The sequence below is a fragment of the Felis catus genome, chromosome B4 (assembly GCF_018350175.1).
Source record: "Felis catus isolate Fca126 chromosome B4, F.catus_Fca126_mat1.0, whole genome shotgun sequence".
NCBI classification, from domain to species: domain Eukaryota; kingdom Metazoa; phylum Chordata; class Mammalia; order Carnivora; family Felidae; genus Felis; species Felis catus.
In genome coordinates, this window is record NC_058374.1 from 36,422,035 (window position 1) to 36,443,129 (window position 21,095).

The 21,095-nt window shown below is 38.2% G+C and overlaps 1 protein-coding gene and 1 long non-coding RNA gene across 6 annotated transcripts in view; one reads left to right on the forward strand and one right to left on the reverse strand.

Annotated features, from left to right (window-relative positions):
- Positions 1-5,020, reverse strand: part of ADIPOR2 (adiponectin receptor 2) — an 80,135-nt gene extending 75,115 nt beyond the window's left edge. Inside the window, exon 1 of one of the 4 annotated variants that reach the window (XM_019834302.2) lies at positions 4,886-5,020. The gene's annotated coding sequence lies outside the window, so the exon portion shown is untranslated. Of the gene's footprint in view, positions 1-2,042; positions 2,179-2,634; positions 2,835-4,885 lie in introns of those variants that run through there. The other 3 variants (XM_006933391.5, XM_003988264.6, XM_045061217.1) reach the window with 3 other exon arrangements.
- A 305-nt stretch (positions 5,021-5,325) lies between these two features.
- Positions 5,326-21,095, forward strand: part of LOC102900339 — a 50,477-nt gene continuing 34,707 nt past the window's right edge. For both annotated transcript variants that reach the window (XR_002159458.3, XR_006600473.1), the window contains exon 1: positions 5,326-5,459. This is a non-coding gene — a long non-coding RNA (uncharacterized LOC102900339). The remainder of the gene's footprint in view (positions 5,460-21,095) is intronic.

Genomic DNA, 21,095 nt, shown 5'->3' on the forward strand with positions numbered 1-21,095 from the left:
CCACCATCAAGCATCTTTCATTCTTGATTTTATTTTTATCTTAACTGGTAAACAAATTAGGAAAACCTGGTTCATCCAGCCCCTTTCCAGTGAGCTCTTTGATGCAGAAGTACAAATGTATTCCATAGCGATGTAACAATAATCTGAGTTTGGGGGCACCTGGCAGGCTACATCGGTAGAGCATATGACTCTTTATCTCAGGGTCATGAGTTGAGCTCCAGGTTGGGCATGGAGCCTACTTAAAATAAAATAAACAAATACACAAATAAATATAAATAAATAGACAATGAGGGTTTTTTTAAACCAGATTACAAACCAACACTTAACAATATGAGCCCATTTATACAAAAACAACTAACAGATTCTATAAGAATAATCACAAAAACAAACCCTTCTGAGTGGTGTGATTCTAGACAATTTTTACTTTCTTCTTTATACTTTTCTGATTCATTTTAACTTTCTATACGGGGCGCCTGGGTGGCTCAGTCAGTTGAGCGTTAGACTTCAGCTCAGGTCATGATCTCGCGGTCCCTGAGTTCCAGCCTTGTGTCGGGCTCTGTGCTGATAGCTCAGAGCCTGGAGCCTGGAGCCTGGAGCCTGGAGCCTGGAGCCTGGAGCCTGGAGCCTGGAGCCTGCTTCGGATTCTGTGTCTCCCACGCTCTCTGCCCCTCCCCCACTCACACTCTGTCTCTCTCACTCTCAAAAAATGAATAAATGTTGAAAAAATTAAAAAAAAATTTTCTACATTACATATGCATGATTTTTAATAAAATAAACTAGGAGTCAGCAAGCTTTTTCTATTAAGGACCAGACAATACATATTTTAGGCTCTGCAGGCCATACGAGTCTCTGTCCCACTACTCACTCAGTTCTACCCTTACACTGCAAAAGCAACCACAAACAACATCAAAATGAATACATACAGCTATATCCCAATAAAAACTTAATTTACAAAAACAGCTAGCAAAAGTTGCCCCACAAGCCATAAAGTCTGTTCCCGGAGATAAAAAATAAAATTATTTTCATTTTGGAAAACCTGATGTGATTTATACCAAAGAAAGTGCAACAGCTAAATTGATACCATTTGTGGGGGAAAGAAAAAAAAAATCCATCCATTTACTTATTCATAGTCTAGGAATAGAAAAAGACAAACTCTTAGGCTCTGGAAATCCTTTTCTCATCCCTAACATTCAGGTAAGAAGAGAAAATTTGCTACTAAATAGCCTATAAAGTGTAGATATAAACATATACTGGTGGGTATGTAGTTACAAATAGAAGCTAAAAGAAATGTCTTTCATATTTAAATCAATCTGAAATGTTTTCAAAGTTTGCAATAATTCACCACCAAGCAGCTGCCAACACATGTGCGGAAGTCCCAACTACTGATGAAATTATTTTAGTTACAGATCATCAGTCAGCACTCTGACATATGTATGAGAAAGCACGAAAATATCTATGAACAACAGCAGTAGAAATGAAATTTCTATAAAATAAATACTATGGATGAAAATTTTCATTTCTATGAAATGAGAAAGTAGAAAAATCTATCAAATTCTAACAAAAAAAGTCAGAGGGTGGTAAAAGGAGACATAGAGGTGGCCTTTGGATAAGAGAACACTTCAAACTTCAGAAATAAGTTTAAGATCTCCCCTCCAAAATTAAAGCTTTGCGTTGAAGGAAATTATTTTTAACATTTCACTGAAAAGTTCTGTGATCAAATTATTTTAAATGTTACAACAGATTTCTTCAAATTTTAAACAGTTTCTTGGGGATGGGGGCACTGTTTTTGGAAGAGATTTAATGGGGCTAACATAAGGCTGAGAAATCCAGCATCTAAAAATAAAAATATTAAAAGGCCAGTGTACTAAAAAAAATGCCAACAACCTGCACTGAAGTCATCATACCCAGTAAAATTCCAATCTGACATTTGAATCCTTCTACCAAAAGTCACAGTTGGGCCGTCTCATAAAGTCAAATTCCAGAGACAAACGTATTTGTATTTAATGTCAAAAACCAAAAAGAGGAAAAAAAAAAAAAGTTACCTGACAGTTTCCAATCCAAACTCTCTCATGGACCCCTAGATGAACTGATTTAAACCTTGTTAGCATCAGTTTAAAAGAAGCAAGCAATGACAGACGAAAGGCCAAACCAGTTTTGGGAAAACAGGGCCCAAGGTACTAACTATTCCAAGTAGGTTGCCTGAAGCGCCACCAAAGAAAAGGTAAAGAAAATCTTCCTACCCCAGGGACTAGAAAAGTAGCACTAAGCAGATCCCATTCGAAGCCTGCCACCAAAGAAATTCCTAGAGCTAATGAAAGAGACAAAAATGAAGAAAGGGAGGGCAGATTCTCTCGGTGGGCAGTAAGGCAGGGCAACTGCACGCGAAGGGGAGAAGAGCTGAGACAGTGCTCCGGACGCTGTATCAGGAGGGGCGAGGCAGGTGGTGGGCGCCAGGCGCCACAGACAGCGGTTGAAAGGAGGGCGGCTCCAGGCCCCTCTCGGTCGGTCCCCCCGGTCACAGCACAGCACGCCGTGCAGGGCGACAGGTCAGGTAAGGAGGCCGAGTTGAAGGCTGGGACGGAGCGCGCGCTCCCCGGCCCGCGCCGGGGACACTCTCCCCCTCAGAGCCCTCACCTCCTTCTCGACCCCGGGCTCTCCCTCTTCTCCCCTGAAACGGCGCTCACACTCCAGAGACCCTCACCCAGAGCTTGTCGCCGCCTCGCCGCGCGTCTCGGACTCCTCTGGAACCAGAGCTGAGGGGAGGGGGAGGAGGGGGGAGCGGAGGAGGGAGGGGACCGAACCCGGGGTAGCCGCGCCGCTGCCGCCGCCGCGATACCGCGTCTGGAATCGTGCTCGCGCCGCCGCGACCGCCGCCGCCGCGTCTTCCCGCCCCCACGACTGCACGTCGCCGTGACGCGCATCGCACGAGGCGGTTCGAACCAATAAAGTCAGAGCTAGTGCGCAGGCGCGCTTGCCAAAACCGGAAACTGCTCTTCTGACCGCTCTAGATCGTGGTGGCATCTTGGGAGTTGTGGTTCGGCCAGGAACTCAACGAAAACAGTACTGAGAAAGTGCTCCGCGGGCACTCACACAAATCTCCTTCGTTTTCTTTCTCCCATAGAAAGCGGAAGCATTTAGATCAGAAGAGGCAAGGGGCCCGCCCGGCTAGGGGACGCTTTTTCCGGTCTCTATGGATACGGGCTACACACCTTGGGCGGAAGCCAAAATTTTGGGATTTTTAGGGTGGCTCGTGTTTCTGTCAACGGCCAGTATATTGTTAGGCGTCGTCTGTGAGAGCTTCCGAAATAAATCCGAAAGTATTAGCCAAGTCTTGTGCAAGACAATAGCGTTTACCTTTTATTACCTTGTTAAGGTATTATGATTTATGCCTTCTAAAAAACAAATGTGAACCCACTCATTCTTAAAATACATGTAATTCGGACTAATTTGTAAAATGTTTTTAACGTAATAGCAGATCACTATAGCAGAAATGTAATAGCAGAAACTAATCTGGCATTAAATACTGTGTCTATTTCCCAGAATGAGTGAGTTTCTATTGAGCTCTAACTTCTAAGAAACCAAGAATGGTTTGGTTACATACTTATTCTATAAGAAAAGAAAATAAAAGCTCCCCACCCCCCAGCCAAAAGTTCGCTTTTTCACTAACCGGAAGAATTAAAAAAAAAAAAAAAGTTTTCGCTTTTCCGAAATGGTAATTGTTTCTTTGTTTTTCCGCCTTGGCTTTGGAAAGGCTTCAGTGAGAACACTGTACTTTCGGATAGCCAGGTGAAATCGGTTGGCATAGAAAAATGTGTTTCTCACGTTCAAAGATGAATTTATCACACTCTGAAGAGGTAATTGCCTTAACTGTCAAAACTCTTGTTATTGATATAGAGGAAATCCATAAGCTTTCAAGAACACTTATGCCCATACCTTGCTTGTCTTTCCCTGAACCACAGCAGGAGAAAACAAAGAATTCTGGAAAAACCTGCACAGATCTCATAACCAAAAGGCCTAGAGTCTAATGTATGAGGAACCTGCCCCTAAAAAAAACAGGGAACTCTTCAAGCCTGGAAATGTGAATTCTAAGAAGTGATTAAAGTCACTAAAATCACGAGGACCATGAATAAAATGCTCTTAATACGATAAATTAGGCCACCCAGTTAAGGTTGCAAGAGATAAAATTAATGCAAATAAGATTATAGAAATTAAAAGAATAAATTCCCTTCAAGGAGTAGTTTACAATGAAAATGTAAATTTTTTAAATTTACATATTTTTTTAATTTACATAATTTGTAAAAGATATAACAATAATGACTTCTGTTTTTCCAGGTAAAGACATAAAGCTTTTGAGATTGATATCAAGGAAGACATTGATACACTTCCACAGCACATTAGAAATGAAACACAGACACCTTTGGATGGCAAATTTGACCCGGTATACCAAATCACATAGGGAAAAGATGAGAAGAACAAGAGCCTGAGAGTTAATAAAAGGTCTGCTAAAGGGAACAGAGCTATATAAAAAAGACAATTAGAAAAGATCCAAGATCTCAAATTTTTTCTCAAAGCATTCTTCTCTTTTAATGATTTGCTTTGACAAAATGCTCAACTCAAAGAAACTTCCTCTGGAACAGTCCATTGTGTGCTGAAACATGTGAGAAAGAGTGTTATTTTCCCACCAAGATTTTACCTCCCATTCTCTGTCACCTTGATCCCATTCCCAGATCACTACTGCCAATTCTTGATGTTCACCATGATAAACCACTTCATTTCCTCAGAATGCTCACACCTTCTCAGCTATTGAGGGTGTTGCCAACATACTTCACCTGAGGGACATTCCCCTGAGGCCCATGTCAATACTGGCTTCACCCATATCCCTTACCTAAATGTCACCATTAAATGTTCCAAAGCAGATTTCTCAGGACTCTCTCCCAGGCTGTACTTCAGTTGCTAATCTTTATATATTAACTTATGACTCGCTGTCCAAAAACCAAGGAGAATTCAGGACAATTCTGTGTCTTCAGTGTCAGCTGTGGATCTTTAGAATCTCTGCTGTCTCCATTCTTAAAGTGTCACACTTCCCCACCACAGGAGAGTGGAGTTCTTCATCTTCCACAGCACCAAGAAGAGTCCCTTCCACCCCTACTCTCCATACCAGTCACCAATGACACAATAGTGCCTGTGGCACAGCTAGTCTGATGTAGTCATCTCAACAATTATCAGATATTGTTGACAAAGAGAATGCATCACTGGGTGAGTAACGTTCATAATCTAGTTGTAGCCATCCCAGAATGAGGCTTGAGTGACATTACAATATGTTGCCAAAATGTTGATATTGGACTCGTTGGAGGAGCAGGCTTAGGTTCCATTGTGATATGTGAGTCAATAGCCAATGGGAATTGAAGTTGTATCTAAAATGACAAGCAAATGAAGGTACAGCTTTCAAATTCTAAAAGGTAAGAAAAAAGTACTCTACACTCCATTGTGAACTTAAACTTGAGTTCACAACGGTTTTTGTTACTTCTGTAAAGAAAAGAAGAATTATTTCATTCATTATTTTCCTAATCAGAACAATTGTTATTTTCAAGAAGAAAAAAGGTCAAATTATCTGCTAGAGAAAACCAAAATTAGTAGTCTTCTTTGAGAGAACTGTTTGTATGACTTTCCCCAAAAGATTACAAAGGAAATCAGCTTCATTATTACAAAATACCTAAAACCAGCTAAACTCTTCTTTTGTCCCTCAAGATCTATAAGCTTTTGAAATATGAACATTAGAACTGAAGGAAAAAAATCTGGACAATATAGAAGTTGGACCATAAAAAAAAAAAGATAAACCAAAAGTAAATGCAAGACATGTCAAATCAGTCCCTGTGTCTGTGTCATATACATGTTGTAGGAGAGGAGAGATTGTCCTCTTATGTTCCATGGCTGGCATATTAATTAAACTGACATAAAATAGATTAGAAGGAGAAAAGTATGCAAATGTATTTAATATTTTTCATGTACACAGGAATCTTCAGAAAGAAAATGAAGACCTGAAGATGACTTTAGACACAAAAGCTTATATACTTTTTACACAAAAAATGAAGGACTCTAGGGATGTAGCAAGATCAAGGGGCTTGCACTAAGAACAATAAACTGTGGGAAAATGACTAGGAACTGTAGTGGAGAAGCTAAGGGTTACTTTAGCAGGTTGTATATATCCACTTGGGCATTGAATCCGGATCTCTGATATGAATGTTCTTAAGTGATGGATGTCAACCAAACTTTTCGTGGTGATCATTTCGCAATGTATACATATATCCAATCATTATGTTGTGCACCTGAAACTTATACAATGTTAAAATGTAATTATATGTTGATAAAACTGGGAGAAAAAAAAGAATGTTCTCTTCCTGGTACAGAAAGACTACCTTTCTCATAGGAAATTTATGGCCTGCTTTTAGGTAAAAAGGGACAGGGTAGAGTGCTTCGTGCATTTGCTGTTTCTCAAGTACTCTCAGCTCAAAATAACTAACATGCCAAAGTTTCATATTTTGGAGTGGCATGTTCTGAACCCCTCCAATGCAAAACAGTCAAATGCAGCCAGCTAATTGGAGTTTGAAGCATTAGGAATCAATGGTGTTAGTTGCTTTAAAAATTATCTAGTAATCTAGGGGTGCCTGCATGGCTCAGTCAGTTAAGCATCTGACTCTTGATTTCGGCTCAGGTCATGATCTCACAGTTTGTGAGTTTGAGCCCACATCAGGCTCTGCGCTGATAGTACAGGGCCTGCTTGGGATTCTCTCTCTCTCCCTCTCTGTCTGCCCCTCCCCCACTCATGCATTCTCACACTCTGTCTCAAAATAAACATTAAAAAAAATATAAAAATAGGGGCGCCTGGGTGGCTCAGTCGGTTGGGCATCCAACTTCAGCTCAGGTCATGATCTTGTGGTTCATGGGTTCGAGCCCCACATCAGGCTCTGTGCAGACAGCTCAGAGCCTGGAACCTGCTTCTGATTCTGGGTCTCCCTCTCTCTCTGCCCCTCCCCCACTCTCTCTCTCTCTCTCAAAAATAAATAAACATTAAAAAAAATTAATTAAAAAATAAGAAAATAAAAATAATCTAGTAATCTATATGGCAAAATTAGAGTGAAAAACATAAATATCTGCATTCTTTCTTAATTACAATTGAAATGATATCAAACATATATTGATAAATATCACATTAGTCTGAAAGTTTTCAAGGAGTCCATTTTAAACACTTAGAGAAACATCACAACACACTAAATTCCCATTTAAGCCACATTTTTGTAAAGTTTAAAACTGAGGATAAAGAGCAGTATAAACGTCCTCATAACTACATAAATTACGATAGAAGCTCCACAAACACAGGTTAGGTAACATAGTCCTGGAGAATGAGCATATGACTGGGAACATTATTACCAGCTGTGCTGCTAACTGACTCCCTGTTTAACTATGACCTATACACAGTTCTTGTCAAGCTTTGATATCTTCATTAGTAAAATGAGGATGTCTATTAATACATTTTATTAATGGACAGAGAAAGAAACATACAACTTTATGAATGTGCTTGCTGGTGGGAAGGGGTGGAAAATAGATCTGGGAACTAAGAATTCACCTTCATTGGTAATAATTCATTTCTCCTACATGGAGAAAGATAAAGCAAATGACAAAATGTTTAACATTTATTAACCCTGGGTCGTGTGCACATGGATGTGTGTGTGAGAGTCTTCTTTAAATATTTTTTGTAGTTTATAAAAATCAACTTTATTGAACTACGCTTTACATAAAATAAAATGCACCAATTTTTTGTGCACAGTTCAAATAACAGAATTTTTTTCAGCTTTATTGATGTATATTGAACAAATAAAATTATAAAATATTTAAAGTTTACAACCTGACAATTTGATATACATGTACATTGTGAAAGGATTCCCCCCCACACACAGTGAGTTAACACATACATCACCTCACATAATTACGTGTGTGTGTGCGTGTGTGTGTGTGTGTGTGTGTGTGTGTGTGTGTGTGAAAAGATTTAAGTTCTATTCTCTTAGCAAGTTTCACTGATATAATATAGTATAACAACCGTGGTGACCATGTTATAATTTAGATCCTCAGACCTTACTCAAAACAGAAAGTTTGTACTCTTTTACCAACCTCTCCCTATTTCCCCTACCCTACAGCCCCTGGCAACCTCTCTTCTACTCTATGATTTTACAAGTTCAACTTTTTTTAGATTCCACGTGTAAGTGATACCATGCAGCAGTATTTGTATTTCTCTGTCTAGCTTATTTCACTTAGCATAATGAACTCCAGCTTTACCCATGTTTAGCAAGTGACAAGATTTTCTTCTTTTTAAGGATGATAATATTCCATTGTGCATGTGTGCATGTTTGTTTATATATACATATATACGTATATACATATATATACCACATATCCTTGATCCATTCATCCATTGATAGACACTTAAGTTGTTTCCACATCTTGGCTACTGTGGATAATTTTGCAATGAACACAGGGGTGCAAATATCTCTTCAAGATAATGGTTTTGTTTCCTTTGGATATACATCCAGAAGTGGGATAGCTGGACCATATGGTAGTTCTACTTTCAATTTCCTAAGGAACCACTATAATGATTTATATTTCTACCAGCATTGTACAAGAGTTCCCTTTTCTCCATATTCTTCACAGCACTTGTTAGCTCCTGTATTTTTGAGAATAACCATCCTAATAGGTGTGAGGTTATATCTTGGAGTTTTTATTTGCATTTCTCTGAAGGTTAGTGATGTTGAGCCTTTTATGTATTTGTCATCCATTTGTATGTCTTCTTTGGAAAAATGTATATTCAGGTCCTTTGCCCATTTTGAAATTGGGTTACTTTTTTTTTTTTTTTTTTGCTATTAGCTTCTAGGAGTCCCTTCTATATATTTTTTAAGTTTATTTGTTTATTTGAGAGAGAAAGTGCACACAAGCCAGGGAAGGGCAGAGAGAGAAAGAGAGAGAACCTCAAGCAGGCTCTGCACTGTTAGGGTGGAGCTGGACACGGGGCCAAACCCACAAACCACAAGATCACGACCCCAGCCGAAATCAAGAGTCAATCACTTAACCTAGTGAGCCACCCAGGCACCCCTATATATTAGATATTGGCCACTTATCAGATATGTGGTTTCCAATATTTTATACCCTTTCATATGTTGCCTTTTTATTTTGTTGGTGGTTTCATTTGCTGAACAGAAGCTTTTTAATTTAATGTAATCCAACTTGCTTATTTTTGCTTTTGTTGCCTTTAGTTTTTGGTGTCAAATCCAAAATATCACTGCAAAGACAAATGTCAAGGAGCTTATCCTCCATGTTTTCTTCTAGGAGTTCTATGATTTCAGGTCTTATTGTCAAGTCTTTAATACATTTGGAGTTGATTTTTCTATATGGTGTGAGATAATGTTCCAATTTCATTCTTTTGCATGTGGATATCCAGTTTTTCCAACATCATTAATTTTTTTTAGTTAAAAATTTTTTAAATTATATATATATATAGAGAGAGAGAGCACGTTCAAGCAGGGGAGAAGGGTAGAGGGGGAGAGAAAATCTCAAGCAGGCTCCATGCTCAGTGCAGAACCCCATGCGGAGTTCCATCCCACAACCCTGGGATCATGACCTGAGCCAAAATAGTCAGTTGCTCAACCAACTGAGTCACCCAGGCACCCTTCCAATATATTAGAGAGACTATCCTTTTCTCCTTGTATATTGGCTTCCTTGTCAAAAATCAATTTAGCATATATGCATGGTTTTTTTCTGTGCTCTCTATTCTGTTCTATTGATCTATGTGCCTCTTTTTATGCCAATACTATACAATACTATATAGCTTTATCATATAGTATATATTATATGTAGTATAATCAGGAAGCATGATCCCTCCAGCTTTATTCTTCTTGCTCAAGACTGTTTGGCTCTTCAGTATCTTTTGTGATTCCATACAAATTTTAGGATTGTTTTTCTATTTCTGTGAAAAATGCCATTGGAAATTTGATAGAGATTATATTAAATCTGTAGATCACTTTGGATACTATGCACATCTTAACAATATTAATTCTTCCAATCTGTAAGCATGAAATATCTTTCAATTTATTTGTGTTGTCTTCAATTTTTTTCATCATTGCCTTACAGTTTTCAGCATATAGAACTTTTACCTCCTTGATTAAATTTACTCCTAAGTATTTTATTCTTTTTGATGCTATGAAAAATGAGATTGTTTTCTTAATTTTCTCTTAGTTTATTGTTAAAGTATAGAAATGCAATTGATTTTTGTATACTGATTTTTTTTATCCTGTAAATTTGCTGAATTCATTGATTAGTTCTAGCAGATTTTGGAAGGAGTCTTTTGGATTTTCTACATACAAGGTCATGTCATGTACACATAGAGACAATTTCACTTCTTCTGGATGCCTTTTATTTCTTTTTCTTGCTTAATTGCTCCAAGACTTCTAGTACTGTGTTGAATAAAAGTGGCAAGAGTGACATGCTTGTCTTGTTCCTGATCTTAGAGAAAAGCTTTCAGCTTTTTACAATTGAGTATGATGTTATCTGTGGGCTTAATAATGGCCTTTATTATGATGAAGTACGTACCTTCTATACCAAGTTTGTTGGGAGTTTGGTGAAATGTTTTTTCTGTATCTATTGATATGTCATATGATTTTTGTCTTTCATTTTGTTAATGTAGTGTATCACATTGACTGATTTATGGATGTTGAATCATTCTTGCAACTCTGGAATAAATCCCACTTGATCATGGAGTTTGATCCTTTAAATGCACTAATTTGGTTTGCTAGTATTTGTTCAGGACTTTTGCACTTATATTCTTTAGTGATATTGGCCTCTAATTTTCTTTTCATGCAGTGTCCTTGTCTGGCTTTGGTATCAAAGTTATGCTGGCCTCATAAAAGTAGGGAACTGTTTCTCCCTATAATTTTTGGAAAACTTCAAGAAGAAGAGATATTAATTTTTCTTTAAATATTTGGTAGAATTCACTAGTGAAGCCATCTCATCCTGGATTTTTGTTTACTGGGAGGTATTTGATTACTGATTCAATCTCTTTAGAGAGATTGGTCTCTTCAGATATTCTATTTCTTTACAATTCAGGCTTAAGAATGTATCCATTTCTTCTAGGTTGTCCAATTCATTGGCATATGATTATGATTACTCATAGTAGTCTCTTTTTTTATTTTAAAGTTCATTTTTTTTATTTTGAGAGAGAGAGAGAGGGAGAGAGACAGAGAGAGAGAATCCCAAGCAGACCCACACTTGGTGCCCCTTGTTCATAATAGTCTCTTAAGATCCTTTGTATTTGTGTGGTATCAGTTGTAACTCCACTTTTATTTATAATTTTGTTTGCACTCTCTATCCTTCTTATGATAAATATAGCTAAAATTTTGTGGATTTTGTTTATCTTTTCAAAAAAAAACAGCTCTCAGTTTCATTTATTTTTTCTATTATCTTTTTAGACTCTTTATTTTCACTGTGATTTTTATTGCAAATCCTTCTACAAAGTTAGATTGTTCCTTCCTTCTACAAAGTTAGATTGTTTAATGGAGAGCTTTCTTTTTTCTTTCTTTTAAAAAATTTTTTAACTTTATTTATTTATTTTTGAGAGAGACAGAGAGAGACAGAGAGAGAGAGTGCACAGAAGCAGGGGAGGGGCAGAGAGAAGGAAAAACAGAATCCCATGCAGGCTATGCACTATCAGTGCACAGCCCGATGCGGGGCTCAAACCCACAAACAATGAAATCATGACCTGAGCTGAGACCAAGAGTTGGATGCTTAACCAACTGTGCCACCCAGGTTCCCCCTTTCTTTTTTCTTACTATAGGCATTTATCACTATGAATTTCCTTCTTAGAACTGCTTTTGCTGCATCACATAAGGTTTAGTGTGTTTATTTCCATTTTCATTTGTCTCAAGATACTTTTTAATCTTTATTTTTGAGAGAGAGAGAGAGAGAGAGAGAGAGAGAGAGAGGAGGGAGGGGCAGAGAGAGAGGGAGACACAGAATCTGAAGCAGGCTCCAGCCTCTGAGCTATCAGCACAGAGCCCAATGAGGGGCTTGAACCCACAAACTGTGAGATCGTGACCTGAGCCAAAGTCAGACACTTAACCGACTGAGGCACCCAGGCACCCCTCATTTGTCTCAAATATTTTTTTATTTCTCTCTTAATTTATTTGATCCATTGGTTGTTCAGTAGCATGTTGTTTACAAGACCAGTGCTCTAACCCCTGAGCTATGGAACCCAGTAGCATGTTGTTTAATCTCCACATATTGGGTTAATTTTCAGTTTTCTTCCTGTAATTGATTTCTAGTTTTGTACCATTATGCTCAGAAAAGATGCTTGATATGATTTAAATCTTCTTAAAGTTTTTAAGACTTGTTTTGTGGCTTAAAATAAAATCTACCCTGGAGAATGTTCCATGTGTGCTGGAGAAGTTCCATGTGCACTGTGTATTCTGCTGCTATTCAATGAAATGTTCTGTAAAATGCCTATTAGATCCATCTGATGAAATATGTAGTTTAAATCCAATGTTTCTGTATTGATTTTCTGTCTGGATGTTCCATCCATTGTTGAAAGTAGAGTACTGAAGTTGCCTACTATTATTGTATTGCTGCTATCTCTTTTTCCCTTATTAACATGTTAATATTTGCTTTATATATTTAAGTTCTCCTATGTTGGGAGCATAAGTATTTACTAATGTTATATCATCTTGATGAATTGACCGTTTTATATAAAAGGCTTATATATAAGCCTTTTATATAAAACAGACAAATTTCCAGAAACAGATGTAAATGACACTACAGAGAAAAGTAATTAACCTGATCAAATTCAAAATAAGGGTCATAAAGATGCTCACCAAAATCAGGAGACTAATGCATGAACAAAGTGAGAATTTTAACAAAGATTTTTAAAATATTAAAAAGTACCAAACAGAGGCACCTGGCTGGCTCAGTTGGAAGAGCATGAGACTCTTGATCTCAAGGTTGTGAGTTCAAGGCTTATATATAAGCCTTTTATATAAAAGGCTTTTATATAAAAGGCTTATATAATGGCTTATGTCTCTTGTTACTGTCTTTGGTTTAAAGTCTGTTTCCTGATATAAGTATAGTTTAGCTCTACTTTCTTTGGGTTTCCACTTGCATGCAATATCTTTTTCCATCTCTGCTCTTTCAAGCTATGTGCGTCCTTAAACTTGAAATGAGGCTCTTGTAGGCAGCATAGAGATGGGTGTTGTTTTTATGCATTCAACCAGTCTATATCTTTTGATTGGAGAATCTAGTCCATTTACATTTAAAGTAATTATTGAAAGACAAGAACTTACTATTGCCATTTTGTTCATTGTTTTCTGGTTGTTTTATAATTCTTTTATTTCTTTTGTCCCTTCCTTTGTGTTTTAATAATTTACTTTTTAATTGAAGTATAGCTGACATACAATGTTACATGAGTTTTCAGGTGTACATGTGATATGATTATTTTCTATCAGCACCATGAATATGTCATGCCACTCCCTTCTGACTTGCAAAGTTTCTGCTGAAAAAACTGCTGATACTATCATGGGGGCTCCTTTGTTCATAACAAGTTGCTTTTCTCTTGCTGCTTTTAAGATTCTCTCCTGTCTTTAACTTTTGACAGTTTAATTATAATGTGAGTTGGTATGGGTCTCTTTGGTTTACCTTTTTGGAATGCTCTATATTTCCTGGATCTGGATATTCGTGTATTTCTCCAGGTTTGAGAAGTTGTTAGCCATTATTTCTCTGAATAAGCTTTCTGACTTTTTCTGTCTCTCTTCTCCTTCTGGGACCCCTATTATGTATATATTAGTCTGCTTGATGATATCTCATAAATCCTTTAAAGAATCTTTACTTTTTTCATTCTTTTTTCTTCTTGCTACTCTGGATGAATTTCACTGCCCTGCCTTCTAGTTTTGCTGATCTTTTTTTCTATTTGATGTAATCTTTTGTCAAACCTCTCTATTGAAATTTTCAGTTTAGTTATAGTATTCTTCAGCTCCATATTTTTTGTTTTGTACTTTTATTTTACTTTTTTAGTAATCTCTGCACCCATCATGGGGCTAGAACTCACAACTTTGAGATCAAGAGTCTCATGCTCTTCCAACTGAGCCAGCCAGGTGCCTCTGTTTGGTACTTTTTAATATTTTAAAAATCTTTGTTAAAATTCTCACTTTGTTCATGCATTAGTCTCCTGATCTTGGTGAGCATCTTTATGACCCTTATTTTGAATTTGATCAGGTTAATTACTTTTCTCTGTAGTGTCACTTACATCTGTTTCTGGAAATTTGTCTGTTTTTTTAAACATATTTCTTTTTCTTCATTCTCCTTGATTCTCTGTGTTGGTTTCTGTATATTAGATAAGACAGCCACCTTTCCCAATTTTGACAGAGTGGTCCCATGTAGGAAACTAATCAGCCTTGTCAATCAGCCTGGCCTGAGCTCCTGGTTGTCTCCCAAACCTGTGTGATTATCCAAGCCACCTTCTTTGTTCTTAGTGGCTCCTAGCAGTTGAGAGTGTGCCAAGACCCATCAGTGCCCCAAAGGGGAGGATCTCATTCAGCACCTAGATAAGGGCTGATTGGGAGCCAGACCCTCAGGCAGGAGCTAAAAAAGTATGTAGTTAAGGGGTGCCTGGGTGGCTCAGTTGGTTAGGCGTCCAACTTTGGCTCAGATCATGATCTCACAGTTGGTGAGTTTGAGCCCCACATCAGGCTCTGTGCTGGCAGTTCGGAGCCTGGAGCCTGGGCCTCAGATTCTATGTCTCCCTCTCTCTGCCCCTCCCCTGCTCATGCTCTGTCTCTCTTTGTCTCTCAAAAATCAATAAACATTTAAAAAATTAGAAAAAAGAAAATATGTAGTTAAGCCCCTTCCAGGGAGAAACTAGGAGATGGACATTTTTGTTTGCTCCTTCTGCACTGGGTCCAAGTCTAAAATTACAAGGAGATAACTCTTGCACCCATGAAGAGCTGCTTCTTGTTTGCTATAGTCCTGTGGGACTTACGAATGTGAATCCCATTGGCTCTGAGAGTCAGGTAATCTAGACACCTGTGCCTTGGGCAACAGCTGAAAAAGTTGGGGCACAGTGTGTACACACTGACTCAAGGGGAATACTGGTGACTTGGAGGGGGCTGGAGAGAGAGAGTGGGGGAGGTGTCCACCAGTTTCCCTGGTCTCTGGGGAGGTCACAGTCAGCCTCTAGATGTGTGCTAAATTAGAAGCTTGACCCTCAGGAAATAGCTTTCAAAGTATACAAATGGACCCCTTTCAGGAAAAGGCTGATATATATACAAATTTTTGCCTTTTTCTGCTCCGAGCCTGGGGGGATAGCTGTTGAGTGCTAACTGCCAGTTAACGACTGCTTCTTTGTTTGCTATATTCTTTTTTTTTTTTAACGTTTATTCATTTTTGAGAGATAGAGAGAGACAGAGCATGAGCGGGAAGGGGCAGAGAGAGGGAGACACAGAATCCAAACAAAGCAGGCTCCAGGCTCCAGGCTGTCAGCACAGAGCCTGATGTGGGGCTTGAACTCATAAACTGTGAGATCAAGACCCAAGCTGAAGTCAGACACTCAACCAACTGAGCCACCCAGGCACCCCTGTTTGCTATATTCTTGAGGGTTTTGTGGATGCAAGCCTCATTGGCTTTCAGAGCTAGGTGCTTTGGGAGCCCATCCTTCAGGTGGAAATCTTAAAAGCTAGGGCACTAAATGTGAAGTCCAAATCCTTTGCTCTTCAGGGAGAAGCTAGAAGTTGGGAGTTCCCTCCCCATGGTGTAATGTTGTGCTGGGGATGAGATTAATAGTAAGAGTGTATTTCACCCTTACCTACACATTCTGATGTGAGTATTTTCTCATTCACCCAATGTATAGGTAGTTTCTGGATTTCTTTCAGTCGTATTGCTCTGTGTGTAGCTATGCACTTGGTGTGTCCATGAGAGGAGAGGAGTTCAGCAGTCATCCAGTTCAAATGAGTTTTGACAAAGGTATACACTCATGGAAGCATCACTTCAATCAAAATATAGAATGTTCCAACACCCCCCTCCCAAATTCCCTCATTCCCCTTTGAGTCAATAGCCCCCTCCCAAACCAGGCAAGCACTGATCTTTCTGTCACTGCAGATTAGTTTTGCCTCTTCTAGAATTCCAAATCAATGGAATCCTGCAGTATGTATTCCTTTGTGTCTGGCTTCTTTCACTCAACATAACGTTTTGGAGATTCATTCATGTTTTTGTACGTATCAGTACTTCATTCCTTTCTAGTGCTAAATAGTATGCATATATCACAGTTTCACCTATTCACCCATTGATGAATGTTTGGGTAATTTCCAGTTATTGACTGCTATGAATAAAAGCTGCTATGAACATTTATATATAAATCTTTGAAAAGACATATGCTTTCACTTCTTTTGGATAAATACCTAGGACTGGAATAGTTGAGTTTATGGTAAGTTTGTGTTTCTTGCATAGAACTTCTTTGCCCAAATAAAAAGCAAGCAGGATATATTTTTTAAGAATTTCAGGGTTACATAATATTCCAAAGTTACAAAGAGTTGTTTTCATTTAGTCTCTCATTTACTGTGAGAATGGAAATAGAAACAGAAAAGTTTACATTACTTTAAAAACATAGAGTAATATGAGACACCTGGGTGGCTCAGTCCGTTGAACATCCAACTCTTGATTTCTGCTCAGGTCATGATCTCACAGTTTGTGAGTTTGAGCCCTGCATCAGACTCTGCACTGACAGCATGGAGCCTATATGGGATTCTCTCTCTCCCTCTTTCTCTGCCCCTTCCTTGCTCAAGTTGTCTCTCTCTCAAAATAAATAAAGTTGAAAAATAAATAGATACAAAACATAAAAACACAGTAATAAAGCTCTGTGTTAAAAAGCTATAAATACTGGAGGGGGGGAGGACAGGAAACAGAGGTAAAAAATCAATAAAGATAAAATTAATCTCATAAGTAATTTAGACACAACTGCTAGTAAAAATCTGTCAGCTTTTTATTAAGAAAAAAGTCAAGACAACATCTGTTCTGCTTAGTGACTACTTAAGCAATCACCCACACAGAGAAAACTGCGAGCCAGTAAGAAAAAGAAAAAAGAGCATTTTTTGTGCTAAAGGAGGTTTCTTAATCTTGAAATATCTTGATGATGTACAGTTAAACTCAGAACTTACAACCAAGTGCTTAGGGTAAGTTGATAAGAATTCTCTCATCAGGTTACCCAGTATGAATTCCCGAGCCCTTGAGGTTGCAATTTAGTGAAGAGACATTTTGCAGAAATAAGTGCCAAGAACTGACAGGCATTTACCATGAAAGAAACAGGACTGATCTGGAATTAGATTCCAATAAATGTGATCAAACAGTCACTGAGAGTGAGGCTGGAAATTGGGGGTTGTTCTCACAGCATTGTTTCTCAAATATTTTTCCTTTTCTATTTTTTTGTTTTGTTTTTTTTTCGTTTTTGTTTTTAAGTAAAAGCCAACTTAGTAAGAAAAGGGGGCTCTGGCAAAACACACACACACACACACACACACACACACAATCCCTACAGAAAAAGTGCCTAAACCATTGAAAGTCTTACTCACTCTTCTCAAATTTTCTCTTTGTTTAATAGTTTCATATGCTTTGGGTATCATCAGCCAAGGTTAGCCATGCCTGGCATACTACTGACAGGCCCGAAACAAATGTAGAATAGAAGAGCAAAGGGAAGAAAGAAAGTAAAGAGAGAAAGAGAAAAGAAAGCAAAAAGAAAAGCTGAAGGTGGTGTAAGGTAGCCACCTCAGGTAGCTATCAAGGCAAGTAAGCCATACACTTTTAAAAGATAGAATTGCTTTCTTCTTTCCCAGCAAATGAAAGAAATAGGTGAAAGGTTATCAGTTTTGTGTGTTTCTACAAAATTAACATTGGAGAGCTTCTTAAGAATGTTGATTCACAGACACTATCTCCAGAGATTCTATTTCATTAACTCTCTGGTAGGCCCCAGAAATCAAATTTACCAGTCAGATACCATATTTTCTGATGCCATGGGCTCCACACAGGCTTAGTCTCATGGACATACAGCCTGTGCCATTGCACAGGGCTCTGTGCTCAAAAGGACTCTTCACTTGTGTTTAATGCTCTCTTGTAGCTGTTGAAATTCTTACTTTTGAACAAGAGACCCTTCCCACTGGGTCTTGAAAATTATGTAGTTGGTCCTGTCCCCATGGACCACACTTTGAAAAACATGCAATAGAGTTTAGACTTTAGGCTTCAATCTTTCACTACTGAAAATATTCAGGCAACTATCTATAGGTCTATTGGATTTTAAGACTGACAGATACCCAGCATCTGAATAAAATCGCTTTACACAATTTCTACTTGGCACTCTTGGATCAGGGGTTCCTAAGTGGGTTTGTTTCCAGAGGGAGAGCCCAGGGAGAGAAGTAGCCATTATTACAGGAAGCAAATTCCTGGGGGCAGTTGTTACAGGAATTGGAAATTATTTGCTCAAGGAAGAAAGAAAAAAAAAGGTAGAGACCTCAGAAATAATACAAGGAGAACAATCACTCTCAGGCATTTGAGGGGAGGCAAAATTGACCCAACAAAGGTGAACAGATAACCCTGAGATTCAATTGTCAAAAGAAAACTTTGGTCATCAAAAGCTAGAAAAAGTTAAAGACCTTTGGAATAAATTTCCATCTAATCTAATTCACCTAACCCTTTCAGCAGTAGAGATGAGTGGGTAGAGATGGGGACTTAAAGAAAATGTTTGTCAGATTGTCACAGTATTTTATAGGAGCACTGGGACCAAAAAACTTTGACTGCCAATCAAAAGTTCCCATTTCCCCATTCAATGTTTACCATTGGTAAACCATCAACAATGCACATTCCATGGGGTAAAAAAACAACCGAGGCAGTGAGTCAGTTCCATTCCAGGCTAAAAAATAGAACCAGCGCACATGTTAGTTAAATCTAAGAGTCAAAATGCAACTTGAATACACTCATCTCAGCTGTCAAATAAGATTACCCAGGCTTAAGAGCCTAGCTATCCTTAAAGTAGAATGAGAAAAGCTGTATTAGCTTCACCCAAAATGGTCAGCTGGTTATTCAACATTTCTTATGGTTGCTCATTTTTATTCACTCTTAAGTGGCTTTGGGAAGATATAAGTCATCATGATTTTCACCATCGTTATCATCAATGCCACATGCATGTAATAATTATAAAAACAATAGCTAATATAGATAGACTATGTACTATATGCTGAGCATTTTCTGAGCTATTTATACATATATATTATATATTTTACATATATATTAATATACATATGTATATATTAATATATATATATTAAATCATGTAATCCTTACCACAACCCCATGACACAGTACCATTGTTATCTCCATTTTACAGATGAGGAAACTGATCACAGAGAGGTTAAGTGACTTGTTTAAGGTCACACGGCTATTACATAGCAGAGCCAAGAGTCAAACACAGGGACTATGACTATATTACTCAAGCACTTAACCACTAGACAAGGTAGCAAAGAGCACTAGTCAGGGAGCTTAATGAAGCAAAGCAAACAGAGTTGTTTGGAACATTTTTGGGGTTATGGACTCCTTTGAGAATCTATATCCCTCAGAAAAATAAATATATACAGCACATATTTACAAACTGTCAGAGGACTGCCTTTGTTCCTCCAAGACTATACATTTACGTTTATGACTCAATCTCAGGCTAAAAATGCCTACTCCAGACACTAATTATTTAAAATCGTAAAATAGCTATAACTGCCAAAGACAAAAATAAATTAAAAATCTAATGGTGGGGCACCTGGGTGGCTCAGTCAGTTGAGCAATGGGCTCTTGATTTTGGCTTAGGTTATGATCCCCCAGGGTTATGGGATCGAGTCCCACATAGGGCTTTGAGTGTGGAACCTGCTTAAGATTCTCTGTCTCTCTCTCTCTCTGTGTCTCTCTCTCTCTCTCTACCCCCTTTCCTCCACTCACGCTCTATCTCTGTCTGTAAATAAATAAATAAATAGAAAAATCTAATGGTTCTGTGAAGTGTGGACTCAGACCATTAATAAAACTGTAAGCCTTATGCTTGTACCATATCATCAAATCCAAAAACAGCCTATTTTTAAATAACAAACTTTTTTTTAGTGTTTATTTTCAGAGAGAGAGAGAGAGAGAGCCCGCATGTGCACACAAACATGGGAAGGGCAGAGAGAGAGGGAGAGAGAGAATCCTAAGCAGGCTCCGTGCCATCAGCTCAGAGCCCAACACGGTGTTCAATCTCACCAACTGTGAGATCACAACCTGAGCCAAAATCAAGAGTTGGACACTTAACCAGGTGCCCCTAAACAACAAACTTTAAAGCTTTTTATCAACTGACAAATTATTTCAAAATGAAAGAACAAATCACTGTAATTTCTAGCATGTAACATGGTACTTATCTATACTAAGTGCCAATAAATGTTGATAGAGAAGAAAAGGGAGAAAAGGAAGGTAAAAGTATCTTAATGTTCCTTAGTAGTATAGTAAATATGATTCCAAAATATCATTCAACTTTTTTTTTTTAAGATTCTTTTGAAGTAATCTCTACACCCAATATGAGGCTCGAATTCACAACCCCAAGATCAAGAGTTGTATGTTCCACTGGCTAAACCAGCCGGGCACCCCTCAGCTCCTTTTTAATAGTATTCACCTATTCAAATATTTATTTAATAAGATTTGTTGAATATTTATTATGTAATATAAACCATGCTAGGCATCAAGGGTATGAATTTAAAAGGCACTGAGGGGGGCGCCTGGGTGGCGCAGTCGGTTAAGCGTCCGACTTCAGCCAGGTCACGATCTCGCAGTCCGTGAGTTCGAGCCCCGCGTCAGGCTCTGGGCTGATGGCTCGGAGCCTGGAGCCTGTTTCCGATTCTGTGTCTCCCTCTGTCTCTGCCCCTCCCCCGTTCATGCTCTGTCTCTCTCTGTCCCAAAAATAAATAAAAAACGTTGAAAAAAAAAATGTAAAAGGCACTGAGGAAAAAACACACCAAAAATGT